Raw genomic sequence first — 12,962 nt, 5'->3', positions numbered from 1 at the left:
CATTTACCTGTGTAAGAATTTTGTGGTGTTTTTTTTTTTCCTTCAGCTTCTTAGAGACAGATTTGCCCTAAGGGTCCTGCCTAGTTAGATGTTACAACCGGACGCACGATGGCCAAGTCATAAGACGTCTTACTTGTCAAGCTAAGATCCTGACTTTGATCCCTGCCCATGAATTTTTTAAGGTGGCGGAAAGAGAAAGAAAAATAAAACACACCTAAAATGCCTCTAGCGTACTTGTCAGATTTCTTAGGAGAATTAAGAATTACTTGAGCTCCGACATTAGCTCACAGTTCATGCAGCCCAACCGTTTGCCAGTTGGGGATGTAGCTCAGTGGTAGAGCGCATGCTTTGCATGTATGAGGTCCAGGGTTCGATCCCCTGCATCTCCATGCTGTTTGGTCAGCCGTGCATCTGCTTTATGGTTAATTGTAACGCGCAACGCAGACATCGTCCGCTCGTATCCCTCAACGTTCTGAAGCATACATGTGCTGCTTCCTGTTAACAAGTCCAACCTAGCATGTGCTTGTTTACAGGGCACCTCCTTAGCATAGTCCTTTCTCCTATTCATCATCGTGGCAAGCACTGGAGATGTAGCTCCGCGATACAGCACATTCACTGCATGTTTGAGGTCTTGGGTTCAGTGTCCAGCGTAAAAAGAATGTCAGTTTCGTGTTTTAAAAAGCTATTTGAAATATGCAGCTTCGAGCCGGCTCATCACCGTTTACGCTAGGCATGGTGGCCAAGTGGCAAGGCGTCGGTCTCGTAAACCGAAGATCATGGGTTCAACCCCCGTCCGTGCCTTTCCTTTGACATGGATGGGGACCATAAGCCAACGCTGTTCTGAAAAACTCTGCGTTCCGATACAGACGTAGCAGTTTGGCAAAAGCGCGAGTGAAATCTCCGTGACCTTTGCTGCGTTTTGCAGCTTCGTTCTTCCGTCTGCTAGGCAGGAAGGTGCCGTTTGGTTGTCCCAAATTTTCCGCACAAAGAATGAGCACAGGCCAGGGCGCGGTGGCCAAGTGGCAAGGCGTCGGTCTTGTAAACCGAAGATCACGGGTTCAATTCCCGTTCGTGCCTTTTTTAAAGAACGCATGCCGAGAAACGGAAACAAAAGCCTACGTAGCAATAACAGTTGTTGTAAGAAGAAGACTTTGCCTCAGCCGTAACTCCAGCCAGTGCAGTTCACGCACATGTCTCTTGAGGTGTAAAAAATAAAAAAAAAGATAGAAATAAAACCAAACCCCTCAGCTCTAGACGGAGTGCTTTGCACGCATGCCGTGCAACCTTCACTCCCCTGCGTCTCGGCGTACTTTCCCTGGTTTTATCCTCTCTCACGCCCCGTACAGGGGATGTAGCTCATTGGTAGAGCGCATGCTTCGCATGTATGAGGTCCTGGGTTCAATCCCCAGCATCTCCAAGCAGGCAGCTTTATGTATGGAGAACCCGGCAGTGCAAAGGTTGCCCGCTGTTATGGCAACCTCGAACAAAGCGTTCTCTGCCCCTACAGCATTATTTTCTTAGAGCGCCAGAACTCTCATTCCTCTTAGCAGGCTTCATCATTTACCTGTGTAAGAATTTTGTGGTGTTTTTTTTTTTCCTTCAGCTTCTTAGAGACAGATTTGCCCTAAGGGTCCTGCCTAGTTAGATGTTACAACCGGACGCACGATGGCCAAGTCATAAGACGTCTTACTTGTCAAGCTAAGATCCTGACTTTGATCCCTGCCCATGAATTTTTTAAGGTGGCGGAAAGAGAAAGAAAAATAAAACACACCTAAAATGCCTCTAGCGTACTTGTCAGATTTCTTAGGAGAATTAAGAATTACTTGAGCTCCGACATTAGCTCACAGTTCATGCAGCCCAACCGTTTGCCAGTTGGGGATGTAGCTCAGTGGTAGAGCGCATGCTTTGCATGTATGAGGTCCAGGGTTCGATCCCCTGCATCTCCATGCTGTTTGGTCAGCCGTGCATCTGCTTTATGGTTAATTGTAACGCGCAACGCAGACATCGTCCGCTCGTATCCCTCAACGTTCTGAAGCATACATGTGCTGCTTCCTGTTAACAAGTCCAACCTAGCATGTGCTTGTTTACAGGGCACCTCCTTAGCATAGTCCTTTCTCCTATTCATCATCGTGGCAAGCACTGGAGATGTAGCTCCGCGATACAGCACATTCACTGCATGTTTGAGGTCTTGGGTTCAGTGTCCAGCGTAAAAAGAATGTCAGTTTCGTGTTTTAAAAAGCTATTTGAAATATGCAGCTTCGAGCCGGCTCATCACCGTTTACGCTAGGCATGGTGGCCAAGTGGCAAGGCGTCGGTCTCGTAAACCGAAGATCATGGGTTCAACCCCCGTCCGTGCCTTTCCTTTGACATGGATGGGGACCATAAGCCAACGCTGTTCTGAAAAACTCTGCGTTCCGATACAGACGTAGCAGTTTGGCAAAAGCGCGAGTGAAATCTCCGTGACCTTTGCTGCGTTTTGCAGCTTCGTTCTTCCGTCTGCTAGGCAGGAAGATGCCGTTTGGTTGTCCCAAATTTTCCGCACAAAGAATGAGCACAGGCCAGGGCGCGGTGGCCAAGTGGCAAGGCGTCGGTCTTGTAAACCGAAGATCACGGGTTCAATTCCCGTTCGTGCCTTTTTTAAAGAACGCATGCCGAGAAACGGAAACAAAAGCCTACGTAGCAATAACAGTTGTTGTAAGAAGAAGACTTTGCCTCAGCCGTAACTCCAGCCAGTGCAGTTCACGCACATGTCTCTTGAGGTGTAAAAAATAAAAAAAAAGATAGAAATAAAACCAAACCCCTCAGCTCTAGACGGAGTGCTTTGCACGCATGCCGTGCAACCTTCACGTCTCGGCGTACTTTCCCTGGTTTTATCCTCTCTCACGCCCCGTACAGGGGATGTAGCTCAGTGGTAGAGCGCATGCTTCGCATGTATGAGGTCCTGGGTTCAATCCCCAGCATCTCCAAGCAGGCAGCTTTATGTATGGAGAACCCGGCAGTGCAAAGGTTGCCCGCTGTTATGGCAACCTCGAACAAAGCGTTCTCTGCCCCTACAGCATTATTTTCTTAGAGCGCCAGAACTCTCATTCCTCTTAGCAGGCTTCATCATTTACCTGTGTAAGAATTTTGTGGTGTTTTTTTTTTTCCTTCAGCTTCTTAGAGACAGATTTGCCCTAAGGGTCCTGCCTAGTTAGATGTTACAACCGGACGCACGATGGCCAAGTCATAAGACGTCTTACTTGTCAAGCTAAGATCCTGACTTTGATCCCTGCCCATGAATTTTTTAAGGTGGCGGAAAGAGAAAGAAAAATAAAACACACCTAAAATGCCTCTAGCGTACTTGTCAGATTTCTTAGGAGAATTAAGAATTACTTGAGCTCCGACATTAGCTCACAGTTCATGCAGCCCAACCGTTTGCCAGTTGGGGATGTAGCTCAGTGGTAGAGCGCATGCTTTGCATGTATGAGGTCCAGGGTTCGATCCCCTGCATCTCTATGCTGTTTGGTCAGCCGTGCATCTGCTTTATGGTTAATTGTAACGCGCAACGCAGACATCGTCCGCTCGTATCCCTCAACGTTCTGAAGCATACATGTGCTGCTTCCTGTTAACAAGTCCAACCTAGCATGTGCTTGTTTACAGGGCACCTCCTTAGCATAGTCCTTTCTCCTATTCATCATCGTGGCAAGCACTGGAGATGTAGCTCCGCGATACAGCACATTCACTGCATGTTTGAGGTCTTGGGTTCAGTGTCCAGCGTAAAAAGAATGTCAGTTTCGTGTTTTAAAAAGCTATTTGAAATATGCAGCTTCGAGCCGGCTCATCACCGTTTACGCTAGGCATGGTGGCCAAGTGGCAAGGCGTCGGTCTCGTAAACCGAAGATCATGGGTTCAACCCCCGTCCGTGCCTTTCCTTTGACATGGATGGGGACCATAAGCCAACGCTGTTCTGAAAAACTCTGCGTTCCGATACAGACGTAGCAGTTTGGCAAAAGCGCGAGTGAAATCTCCGTGACCTTTGCTGCGTTTTGCAGCTTCGTTCTTCCGTCTGCTAGGCAGGAAGGTGCCGTTTGGTTGTCCCAAATTTTCCGCACAAAGAATGAGCACAGGCCAGGGCGCGGTGGCCAAGTGGCAAGGCGTCGGTCTTGTAAACCGAAGATCACGGGTTCAATTCCCGTACGTGCCTTTTTTAAAGAACGCATGCCGAGAAACGGAAACAAAAGCCTACGTAGCAATAACAGTTGTTGTAAGAAGAAGACTTTGCCTCAGCCGTAACTCCAGCCAGTGCAGTTCACGCACATGTCTCTTGAGGTGTAAAAAATAAAAAAAAAGATAGAAATAAAACCAAACCCCTCAGCTCTAGACGGAGTGCTCTGCACGCATGCCGTGCAACCTTCACTCCCCTGCGTCTCGGCGTACTTTCCCTGGTTTTATCCTCTCTCACGCCCCGTACAGGGGATGTAGCTCAGTGGTAGAGCGCATGCTTCGCATGTATGAGGTCCTGGGTTCAATCCCCAGCATCTCCAAGCAGGCAGCTTTATGTATGGAGAACCCGGCAGTGCAAAGGTTGCCCGCTGTTATGGCAACCTCGAACAAAGCGTTCTCTGCCCCTACAGCATTATTTTCTTAGAGCGCCAGAACTCTCATTCCTCTTAGCAGGCTTCATCATTTACCTGTGTAAGAATTTTGTGGTGTTTTTTTTTTTCCTTCAGCTTCTTAGAGACAGATTTGCCCTAAGGGTCCTGCCTAGTTAGATGTTACAACCGGACGCACGATGGCCAAGTCATAAGACGTCTTACTTGTCAAGCTAAGATCCTGACTTTGATCCCTGCCCATGAATTTTTTAAGGTGGCGGAAAGAGAAAGAAAAATAAAACACACCTAAAATGCCTCTAGCGTACTTGTCAGATTTCTTAGGAGAATTAAGAATTACTTGAGCTCCGACATTAGCTCACAGTTCATGCAGCCCAACCGTTTGCCAGTTGGGGATGTAGCTCAGTGGTAGAGCGCATGCTTTGCATGTATGAGGTCCAGGGTTCGATCCCCTGCATCTCCATGCTGTTTGGTCAGCCGTGCATCTGCTTTATGGTTAATTGTAACGCGCAACGCAGACATCGTCCGCTCGTATCCCTCAACGTTCTGAAGCATACATGTGCTGCTTCCTGTTAACAAGTCCAACCTAGCATGTGCTTGTTTACAGGGCACCTCCTTAGCATAGTCCTTTCTCCTATTCATCATCGTGGCAAGCACTGGAGATGTAGCTCCGCGATACAGCACATTCACTGCATGTTTGAGGTCTTGGGTTCAGTGTCCAGCGTAAAAAGAATGTCAGTTTCGTGTTTTAAAAAGCTATTTGAAATATGCAGCTTCGAGCCGGCTCATCACCGTTTACGCTAGGCATGGTGGCCAAGTGGCAAGGCGTCGGTCTCGTAAACCGAAGATCATGGGTTCAACCCCCGTCCGTGCCTTTCCTTTGACATGGATGGGGACCATAAGCCAACGCTGTTCTGAAAAACTCTGCGTTCCGATACAGACGTAGCAGTTTGGCAAAAGCGCGAGTGAAATCTCCGTGACCTTTGCTGCGTTTTGCAGCTTCGTTCTTCCGTCTGCTAGGCAGGAAGGTGCCGTTTGGTTGTCCCAAATTTTCCGCACAAAGAATGAGCACAGGCCAGGGCGCGGTGGCCAAGTGGCAAGGCGTCGGTCTTGTAAACCGAAGATCACGGGTTCAATTCCCGTTCGTGCCTTTTTTAAAGAACGCATGCCGAGAAACGGAAACAAAAGCCTACGTAGCAATAACAGTTGTTGTAAGAAGAAGACTTTGCCTCAGCCGTAACTCCAGCCAGTGCAGTTCACGCACATGTCTCTTGAGGTGTAAAAAATAAAAAAAAAGATAGAAATAAAACCAAACCCCTCAGCTCTAGACGGAGTGCTTTGCACGCATGCCGTGCAACCTTCACGTCTCGGCGTACTTTCCCTGGTTTTATCCTCTCTCACGCCCCGTACAGGGGATGTAGCTCAGTGGTAGAGCGCATGCTTCGCATGTATGAGGTCCTGGGTTCAATCCCCAGCATCTCCAAGCAGGCAGCTTTATGTATGGAGAACCCGGCAGTGCAAAGGTTGCCCGCTGTTATGGCAACCTCGAACAAAGCGTTCTCTGCCCCTACAGCATTATTTTCTTAGAGCGCCAGAACTCTCATTCCTCTTAGCAGGCTTCATCATTTACCTGTGTAAGAATTTTGTGGTGTTTTTTTTTTTCCTTCAGCTTCTTAGAGACAGATTTGCCCTAAGGGTCCTGCCTAGTTAGATGTTACAACCGGACGCACGATGGCCAAGTCATAAGACGTCTTACTTGTCAAGCTAAGATCCTGACTTTGATCCCTGCCCATGAATTTTTTAAGGTGGCGGAAAGAGAAAGAAAAATAAAACACACCTAAAATGCCTCTAGCGTACTTGTCAGATTTCTTAGGAGAATTAAGAATTACTTGAGCTCCGACATTAGCTCACAGTTCATGCAGCCCAACCGTTTGCCAGTTGGGGATGTAGCTCAGTGGTAGAGCGCATGCTTTGCATGTATGAGGTCCAGGGTTCGATCCCCTGCATCTCTATGCTGTTTGGTCAGCCGTGCATCTGCTTTATGGTTAATTGTAACGCGCAACGCAGACATCGTCCGCTCGTATCCCTCAACGTTCTGAAGCATACATGTGCTGCTTCCTGTTAACAAGTCCAACCTAGCATGTGCTTGTTTACAGGGCACCTCCTTAGCATAGTCCTTTCTCCTATTCATCATCGTGGCAAGCACTGGAGATGTAGCTCCGCGATACAGCACATTCACTGCATGTTTGAGGTCTTGGGTTCAGTGTCCAGCGTAAAAAGAATGTCAGTTTCGTGTTTTAAAAAGCTATTTGAAATATGCAGCTTCGAGCCGGCTCATCACCGTTTACGCTAGGCATGGTGGCCAAGTGGCAAGGCGTCGGTCTCGTAAACCGAAGATCATGGGTTCAACCCCCGTCCGTGCCTTTCCTTTGACATGGATGGGGACCATAAGCCAACGCTGTTCTGAAAAACTCTGCGTTCCGATACAGACGTAGCAGTTTGGCAAAAGCGCGAGTGAAATCTCCGTGACCTTTGCTGCGTTTTGCAGCTTCGTTCTTCCGTCTGCTAGGCAGGAAGGTGCCGTTTGGTTGTCCCAAATTTTCCGCACAAAGAATGAGCACAGGCCAGGGCGCGGTGGCCAAGTGGCAAGGCGTCGGTCTTGTAAACCGAAGATCACGGGTTCAATTCCCGTACGTGCCTTTTTTAAAGAACGCATGCCGAGAAACGGAAACAAAAGCCTACGTAGCAATAACAGTTGTTGTAAGAAGAAGACTTTGCCTCAGCCGTAACTCCAGCCAGTGCAGTTCACGCACATGTCTCTTGAGGTGTAAAAAATAAAAAAAAAGATAGAAATAAAACCAAACCCCTCAGCTCTAGACGGAGTGCTCTGCACGCATGCCGTGCAACCTTCACTCCCCTGCGTCTCGGCGTACTTTCCCTGGTTTTATCCTCTCTCACGCCCCGTACAGGGGATGTAGCTCAGTGGTAGAGCGCATGCTTCGCATGTATGAGGTCCTGGGTTCAATCCCCAGCATCTCCAAGCAGGCAGCTTTATGTATGGAGAACCCGGCAGTGCAAAGGTTGCCCGCTGTTATGGCAACCTCGAACAAAGCGTTCTCTGCCCCTACAGCATTATTTTCTTAGAGCGCCAGAACTCTCATTCCTCTTAGCAGGCTTCATCATTTACCTGTGTAAGAATTTTGTGGTGTTTTTTTTTTTCCTTCAGCTTCTTAGAGACAGATTTGCCCTAAGGGTCCTGCCTAGTTAGATGTTACAACCGGACGCACGATGGCCAAGTCATAAGACGTCTTACTTGTCAAGCTAAGATCCTGACTTTGATCCCTGCCCATGAATTTTTTAAGGTGGCGGAAAGAGAAAGAAAAATAAAACACACCTAAAATGCCTCTAGCGTACTTGTCAGATTTCTTAGGAGAATTAAGAATTACTTGAGCTCCGACATTAGCTCACAGTTCATGCAGCCCAACCATTTGCCAGTTGGGGATGTAGCTCAGTGGTAGAGCGCATGCTTTGCATGTATGAGGTCCAGGGTTCGATCACCTGCATCTCCATGCTGTTTGGTCAGCCGTGCATCTGCTTTATGGTTAATTGTAACGCGCAACGCAGACATCGTCCGCTCGTATCCCTCAACGTTCTGAAGCATACATGTGCTGCTTCCTGTTAACAAGTCCAACCTAGCATGTGCTTGTTTACAGGGCACCTCCTTAGCATAGTCCTTTCTCCTATTCATCATCGTGGCAAGCACTGGAGATGTAGCTCCGCGATACAGCACATTCACTGCATGTTTGAGGTCTTGGGTTCAGTGTCCAGCGTAAAAAGAATGTCAGTTTCGTGTTTTAAAAAGCTATTTGAAATATGCAGCTTCGAGCCGGCTCATCACCGTTTACGCTAGGCATGGTGGCCAAGTGGCAAGGCGTCGGTCTCGTAAACCGAAGATCATGGGTTCAACCCCCGTCCGTGCCTTTCCTTTGACATGGATGGGGACCATAAGCCAACGCTGTTCTGAAAAACTCTGCGTTCCGATACAGACGTAGCAGTTTGGCAAAAGCGCGAGTGAAATCTCCGTGACCTTTGCTGCGTTTTGCAGCTTCGTTCTTCCGTCTGCTAGGCAGGAAGGTGCCGTTTGGTTGTCCCAAATTTTCCGCACAAAGAATGAGCACAGGCCAGGGCGCGGTGGCCAAGTGGCAAGGCGTCGGTCTTGTAAACCGAAGATCACGGGTTCAATTCCCGTTCGTGCCTTTTTTAAAGAACGCATGCCGAGAAACGGAAACAAAAGCCTACGTAGCAATAACAGTTGTTGTAAGAAGAAGACTTTGCCTCAGCCGTAACTCCAGCCAGTGCAGTTCACGCACATGTCTCTTGAGGTGTAAAAAATAAAAAAAAAGATAGAAATAAAACCAAACCCCTCAGCTCTAGACGGAGTGCTCTGCACGCATGCCGTGCAACCTTCACTCCCCTGCGTCTCGGCGTACTTTCCCTGGTTTTATCCTCTCTCCCGCCCCGTACAGGGGATGTAGCTCAGTGGTAGAGCGCATGCTTCGCATGTATGAGGTCCTGGGTTCAATCCCCAGCATCTCCAAGCAGGCAGCTTTATGTATGGAGAACCCGGCAGTGCAAAGGTTGCCCGCTGTTATGGCAACCTCGAACAAAGCGTTCTCTGCCCCTACAGCATTATTTTCTTAGAGCGCCAGAACTCTCATTCCTCTTAGCAGGCTTCATCATTTACCTGTGTAAGAATTTTGTGGTGTTTTTTTTTTTCCTTCAGCTTCTTAGAGACAGATTTGCCCTAAGGGTCCTGCCTAGTTAGATGTTACAACCGGACGCACGATGGCCAAGTCATAAGACGTCTTACTTGTCAAGCTAAGATCCTGACTTTGATCCCTGCCCATGAATTTTTTAAGGTGGCGGAAAGAGAAAGAAAAATAAAACACACCTAAAATGCCTCTAGCGTACTTGTCAGATTTCTTAGGAGAATTAAGAATTACTTGAGCTCCGACATTAGCTCACAGTTCATGCAGCCCAACCGTTTGCCAGTTGGGGATGTAGCTCAGTGGTAGAGCGCATGCTTTGCATGTATGAGGTCCAGGGTTCGATCCCCTGCATCTCCATGCTGTTTGGTCAGCCGTGCATCTGCTTTATGGTTAATTGTAACGCGCAACGCAGACATCGTCCGCTCGTATCCCTCAACGTTCTGAAGCATACATGTGCTGCTTCCTGTTAACAAGTCCAACCTAGCATGTGCTTGTTTACAGGGCACCTCCTTAGCATAGTCCTTTCTCCTATTCATCATCGTGGCAAGCACTGGAGATGTAGCTCCGCGATACAGCACATTCACTGCATGTTTGAGGTCTTGGGTTCAGTGTCCAGCGTAAAAAGAATGTCAGTTTCGTGTTTTAAAAAGCTATTTGAAATATGCAGCTTCGAGCCGGCTCATCACCGTTTACGCTAGGCATGGTGGCCAAGTGGCAAGGCGTCGGTCTCGTAAACCGAAGATCATGGGTTCAACCCCCGTCCGTGCCTTTCCTTTGACATGGATGGGGACCATAAGCCAACGCTGTTCTGAAAAACTCTGCGTTCCGATACAGACGTAGCAGTTTGGCAAAAGCGCGAGTGAAATCTCCGTGACCTTTGCTGCGTTTTGCAGCTTCGTTCTTCCGTCTGCTAGGCAGGAAGGTGCCGTTTGGTTGTCCCAAATTTTCCGCACAAAGAATGAGCACAGGCCAGGGCGCGGTGGCCAAGTGGCAAGGCGTCGGTCTTGTAAACCGAAGATCACGGGTTCAATTCCCGTTCGTGCCTTTTTTAAAGAACGCATGCCGAGAAACGGAAACAAAAGCCTACGTAGCAATAACAGTTGTTGTAAGAAGAAGACTTTGCCTCAGCCGTAACTCCAGCCAGTGCAGTTCACGCACATGTCTCTTGAGGTGTAAAAAATAAAAAAAAAGATAGAAATAAAACCAAACCCCTCAGCTCTAGACGGAGTGCTTTGCACGCATGCCGTGCAACCTTCACGTCTCGGCGTACTTTCCCTGGTTTTATCCTCTCTCACGCCCCGTACAGGGGATGTAGCTCAGTGGTAGAGCGCATGCTTCGCATGTATGAGGTCCTGGGTTCAATCCCCAGCATCTCCAAGCAGGCAGCTTTATGTATGGAGAACCCGGCAGTGCAAAGGTTGCCCGCTGTTATGGCAACCTCGAACAAAGCGTTCTCTGCCCCTACAGCATTATTTTCTTAGAGCGCCAGAACTCTCATTCCTCTTAGCAGGCTTCATCATTTACCTGTGTAAGAATTTTGTGGTGTTTTTTTTTTTCCTTCAGCTTCTTAGAGACAGATTTGCCCTAAGGGTCCTGCCTAGTTAGATGTTACAACCGGACGCACGATGGCCAAGTCATAAGACGTCTTACTTGTCAAGCTAAGATCCTGACTTTGATCCCTGCCCATGAATTTTTTAAGGTGGCGGAAAGAGAAAGAAAAATAAAACACACCTAAAATGCCTCTAGCGTACTTGTCAGATTTCTTAGGAGAATTAAGAATTACTTGAGCTCCGACATTAGCTCACAGTTCATGCAGCCCAACCGTTTGCCAGTTGGGGATGTAGCTCAGTGGTAGAGCGCATGCTTTGCATGTATGAGGTCCAGGGTTCAATCCCCTGCATCTCCATGCTGTTTGGTCAGCCGTGCATCTGCTTTATGGTTAATTGTAACGCGCAACGCAGACATCGTCCGCTCGTATCCCTCAACGTTCTGAAGCATACATGTGCTGCTTCCTGTTAACAAGTCCAACCTAGCATGTGCTTGTTTACAGGGCACCTCCTTAGCATAGTCCTTTCTCCTATTCATCATCGTGGCAAGCACTGGAGATGTAGCTCCGCGATACAGCACATTCACTGCATGTTTGAGGTCTTGGGTTCAGTGTCCAGCGTAAAAAGAATGTCAGTTTCGTGTTTTAAAAAGCTATTTGAAATATGCAGCTTCGAGCCGGCTCATCACCGTTTACGCTAGGCATGGTGGCCAAGTGGCAAGGCGTCGGTCTCTGAAAAACTCTGCGTTCCGATACAGACGTAGCAGTTTGGCAAAAGCGCGAGTGAAATCTCCGTGACCTTTGCTGCGTTTTGCAGCTTCGTTCTTCCGTCTGCTAGGCAGGAAGGTGCCGTTTGGTTGTCCCAAATTTTCCGCACAAAGAATGAGCACAGGCCAGGGCGCGGTGGCCAAGTGGCAAGGCGTCGGTCTTGTAAACCGAAGATCACGGGTTCAATTCCCGTTCGTGCCTTTTTTAAAGAACGCATGCCGAGAAACGGAAACAAAAGCCTACGTAGCAATAACAGTTGTTGTAAGAAGAAGACTTTGCCTCAGCCGTAACTCCAGCCAGTGCAGTTCACGCACATGTCTCTTGAGGTGTAAAAAATAAAAAAAAAGATAGAAATAAAACCAAACCCCTCAGCTCTAGACGGAGTGCTCTGCACGCATGCCGTGCAACCTTCACTCCCCTGCGTCTCGGCGTACTTTCCCTGGTTTTATCCTCTCTCACGCCCCGTACAGGGGATGTAGCTCAGTGGTAGAGCGCATGCTTCGCATGTATGAGGTCCTGGGTTCAATCCCCAGCATCTCCAAGCAGGCAGCTTTATGTATGGAGAACCCGGCAGTGCAAAGGTTGCCCGCTGTTATGGCAACCTCGAACAAAGCGTTCTCTGCCCCTACAGCATTATTTTCTTAGAGCGCCAGAACTCTCATTCCTCTTAGCAGGCTTCATCATTTACCTGTGTAAGAATTTTGTGGTGTTTTTTTTTTTCCTTCAGCTTCTTAGAGACAGATTTGCCCTAAGGGTCCTGCCTAGTTAGATGTTACAACCGGACGCACGATGGCCAAGTCATAAGACGTCTTACTTGTCAAGCTAAGATCCTGACTTTGATCCCTGCCCATGAATTTTTTAAGGTGGCGGAAAGAGAAAGAAAAATAAAACACACCTAAAATGCCTCTAGCGTACTTGTCAGATTTCTTAGGAGAATTAAGAATTACTTGAGCTCCGACATTAGCTCACAGTTCATGCAGCCCAACCATTTGCCAGTTGGGGATGTAGCTCAGTGGTAGAGCGCATGCTTTGCATGTATGAGGTCCAGGGTTCGATCACCTGCATCTCCATGCTGTTTGGTCAGCCGTGCATCTGCTTTATGGTTAATTGTAACGCGCAACGCAGACATCGTCCGCTCGTATCCCTCAACGTTCTGAAGCATACATGTGCTGCTTCCTGTTAACAAGTCCAACCTAGCATGTGCTTGTTTACAGGGCACCTCCTTAGCATAGTCCTTTCTCCTATTCATCATCGTGGCAAGCACTGGAGATGTAGCTCCGCGATACAGCA

General features: G+C 48.2%; 1 protein-coding gene and 32 non-coding genes across 33 annotated transcripts in view; 32 read left to right on the top strand and 1 right to left on the bottom strand.

The window, feature by feature from the left end:
- Positions 1 to 12,962, bottom strand: part of LOC136666265 (ninjurin-1-like) — a 226,383-nt gene that overhangs the window by 179,208 nt on the left and 34,213 nt on the right. The gene's annotated exons all lie outside the window — the stretch shown is intronic.
- trnaa-ugc (transfer RNA alanine (anticodon UGC)) lies at positions 318 to 389 on the top strand. Its single transcript has one exon. It is a non-coding gene; the product is annotated as a tRNA-Ala (tRNA).
- Positions 730 to 801, top strand: trnat-cgu (transfer RNA threonine (anticodon CGU)). Its single transcript has one exon. It is a non-coding gene; the product is annotated as a tRNA-Thr (tRNA).
- On the top strand, positions 1,006 to 1,077 carry trnat-ugu (transfer RNA threonine (anticodon UGU)). Its single transcript has one exon. It is a non-coding gene; the product is annotated as a tRNA-Thr (tRNA).
- trnaa-cgc (transfer RNA alanine (anticodon CGC)) lies at positions 1,346 to 1,417 on the top strand. Its single transcript has one exon. It is a non-coding gene; the product is annotated as a tRNA-Ala (tRNA).
- On the top strand, positions 1,875 to 1,946 carry trnaa-ugc (transfer RNA alanine (anticodon UGC)). The gene has a single exon. It is a non-coding gene; the product is annotated as a tRNA-Ala (tRNA).
- Positions 2,287 to 2,358, top strand: trnat-cgu (transfer RNA threonine (anticodon CGU)). The gene has a single exon. It is a non-coding gene; the product is annotated as a tRNA-Thr (tRNA).
- trnat-ugu (transfer RNA threonine (anticodon UGU)) lies at positions 2,563 to 2,634 on the top strand. The gene has a single exon. It is a non-coding gene; the product is annotated as a tRNA-Thr (tRNA).
- On the top strand, positions 2,895 to 2,966 carry trnaa-cgc (transfer RNA alanine (anticodon CGC)). The gene has a single exon. It is a non-coding gene; the product is annotated as a tRNA-Ala (tRNA).
- Positions 3,424 to 3,495, top strand: trnaa-ugc (transfer RNA alanine (anticodon UGC)). The gene has a single exon. It is a non-coding gene; the product is annotated as a tRNA-Ala (tRNA).
- On the top strand, positions 3,836 to 3,907 carry trnat-cgu (transfer RNA threonine (anticodon CGU)). Its single transcript has one exon. It is a non-coding gene; the product is annotated as a tRNA-Thr (tRNA).
- trnat-ugu (transfer RNA threonine (anticodon UGU)) lies at positions 4,112 to 4,183 on the top strand. Its single transcript has one exon. It is a non-coding gene; the product is annotated as a tRNA-Thr (tRNA).
- On the top strand, positions 4,452 to 4,523 carry trnaa-cgc (transfer RNA alanine (anticodon CGC)). The gene has a single exon. It is a non-coding gene; the product is annotated as a tRNA-Ala (tRNA).
- On the top strand, positions 4,981 to 5,052 carry trnaa-ugc (transfer RNA alanine (anticodon UGC)). Its single transcript has one exon. It is a non-coding gene; the product is annotated as a tRNA-Ala (tRNA).
- Positions 5,393 to 5,464, top strand: trnat-cgu (transfer RNA threonine (anticodon CGU)). The gene has a single exon. It is a non-coding gene; the product is annotated as a tRNA-Thr (tRNA).
- On the top strand, positions 5,669 to 5,740 carry trnat-ugu (transfer RNA threonine (anticodon UGU)). The gene has a single exon. It is a non-coding gene; the product is annotated as a tRNA-Thr (tRNA).
- trnaa-cgc (transfer RNA alanine (anticodon CGC)) lies at positions 6,001 to 6,072 on the top strand. The gene has a single exon. It is a non-coding gene; the product is annotated as a tRNA-Ala (tRNA).
- Positions 6,530 to 6,601, top strand: trnaa-ugc (transfer RNA alanine (anticodon UGC)). The gene has a single exon. It is a non-coding gene; the product is annotated as a tRNA-Ala (tRNA).
- trnat-cgu (transfer RNA threonine (anticodon CGU)) lies at positions 6,942 to 7,013 on the top strand. The gene has a single exon. It is a non-coding gene; the product is annotated as a tRNA-Thr (tRNA).
- Positions 7,218 to 7,289, top strand: trnat-ugu (transfer RNA threonine (anticodon UGU)). The gene has a single exon. It is a non-coding gene; the product is annotated as a tRNA-Thr (tRNA).
- trnaa-cgc (transfer RNA alanine (anticodon CGC)) lies at positions 7,558 to 7,629 on the top strand. The gene has a single exon. It is a non-coding gene; the product is annotated as a tRNA-Ala (tRNA).
- trnaa-ugc (transfer RNA alanine (anticodon UGC)) lies at positions 8,087 to 8,158 on the top strand. Its single transcript has one exon. It is a non-coding gene; the product is annotated as a tRNA-Ala (tRNA).
- trnat-cgu (transfer RNA threonine (anticodon CGU)) lies at positions 8,499 to 8,570 on the top strand. The gene has a single exon. It is a non-coding gene; the product is annotated as a tRNA-Thr (tRNA).
- Positions 8,775 to 8,846, top strand: trnat-ugu (transfer RNA threonine (anticodon UGU)). The gene has a single exon. It is a non-coding gene; the product is annotated as a tRNA-Thr (tRNA).
- On the top strand, positions 9,115 to 9,186 carry trnaa-cgc (transfer RNA alanine (anticodon CGC)). The gene has a single exon. It is a non-coding gene; the product is annotated as a tRNA-Ala (tRNA).
- trnaa-ugc (transfer RNA alanine (anticodon UGC)) lies at positions 9,644 to 9,715 on the top strand. The gene has a single exon. It is a non-coding gene; the product is annotated as a tRNA-Ala (tRNA).
- trnat-cgu (transfer RNA threonine (anticodon CGU)) lies at positions 10,056 to 10,127 on the top strand. The gene has a single exon. It is a non-coding gene; the product is annotated as a tRNA-Thr (tRNA).
- trnat-ugu (transfer RNA threonine (anticodon UGU)) lies at positions 10,332 to 10,403 on the top strand. The gene has a single exon. It is a non-coding gene; the product is annotated as a tRNA-Thr (tRNA).
- Positions 10,664 to 10,735, top strand: trnaa-cgc (transfer RNA alanine (anticodon CGC)). The gene has a single exon. It is a non-coding gene; the product is annotated as a tRNA-Ala (tRNA).
- On the top strand, positions 11,193 to 11,264 carry trnaa-ugc (transfer RNA alanine (anticodon UGC)). Its single transcript has one exon. It is a non-coding gene; the product is annotated as a tRNA-Ala (tRNA).
- Positions 11,802 to 11,873, top strand: trnat-ugu (transfer RNA threonine (anticodon UGU)). The gene has a single exon. It is a non-coding gene; the product is annotated as a tRNA-Thr (tRNA).
- On the top strand, positions 12,142 to 12,213 carry trnaa-cgc (transfer RNA alanine (anticodon CGC)). Its single transcript has one exon. It is a non-coding gene; the product is annotated as a tRNA-Ala (tRNA).
- Positions 12,671 to 12,742, top strand: trnaa-ugc (transfer RNA alanine (anticodon UGC)). The gene has a single exon. It is a non-coding gene; the product is annotated as a tRNA-Ala (tRNA).

This window comes from Hoplias malabaricus, chromosome 14, assembly GCF_029633855.1.
Source record: "Hoplias malabaricus isolate fHopMal1 chromosome 14, fHopMal1.hap1, whole genome shotgun sequence".
In the NCBI taxonomy this organism is placed as follows: Eukaryota; Metazoa; Chordata; class Actinopteri; order Characiformes; family Erythrinidae; genus Hoplias; species Hoplias malabaricus.
Note: the sequence above shows the minus strand (reverse complement) of the source record. Positions and strands in the feature narration are given on the sequence as shown.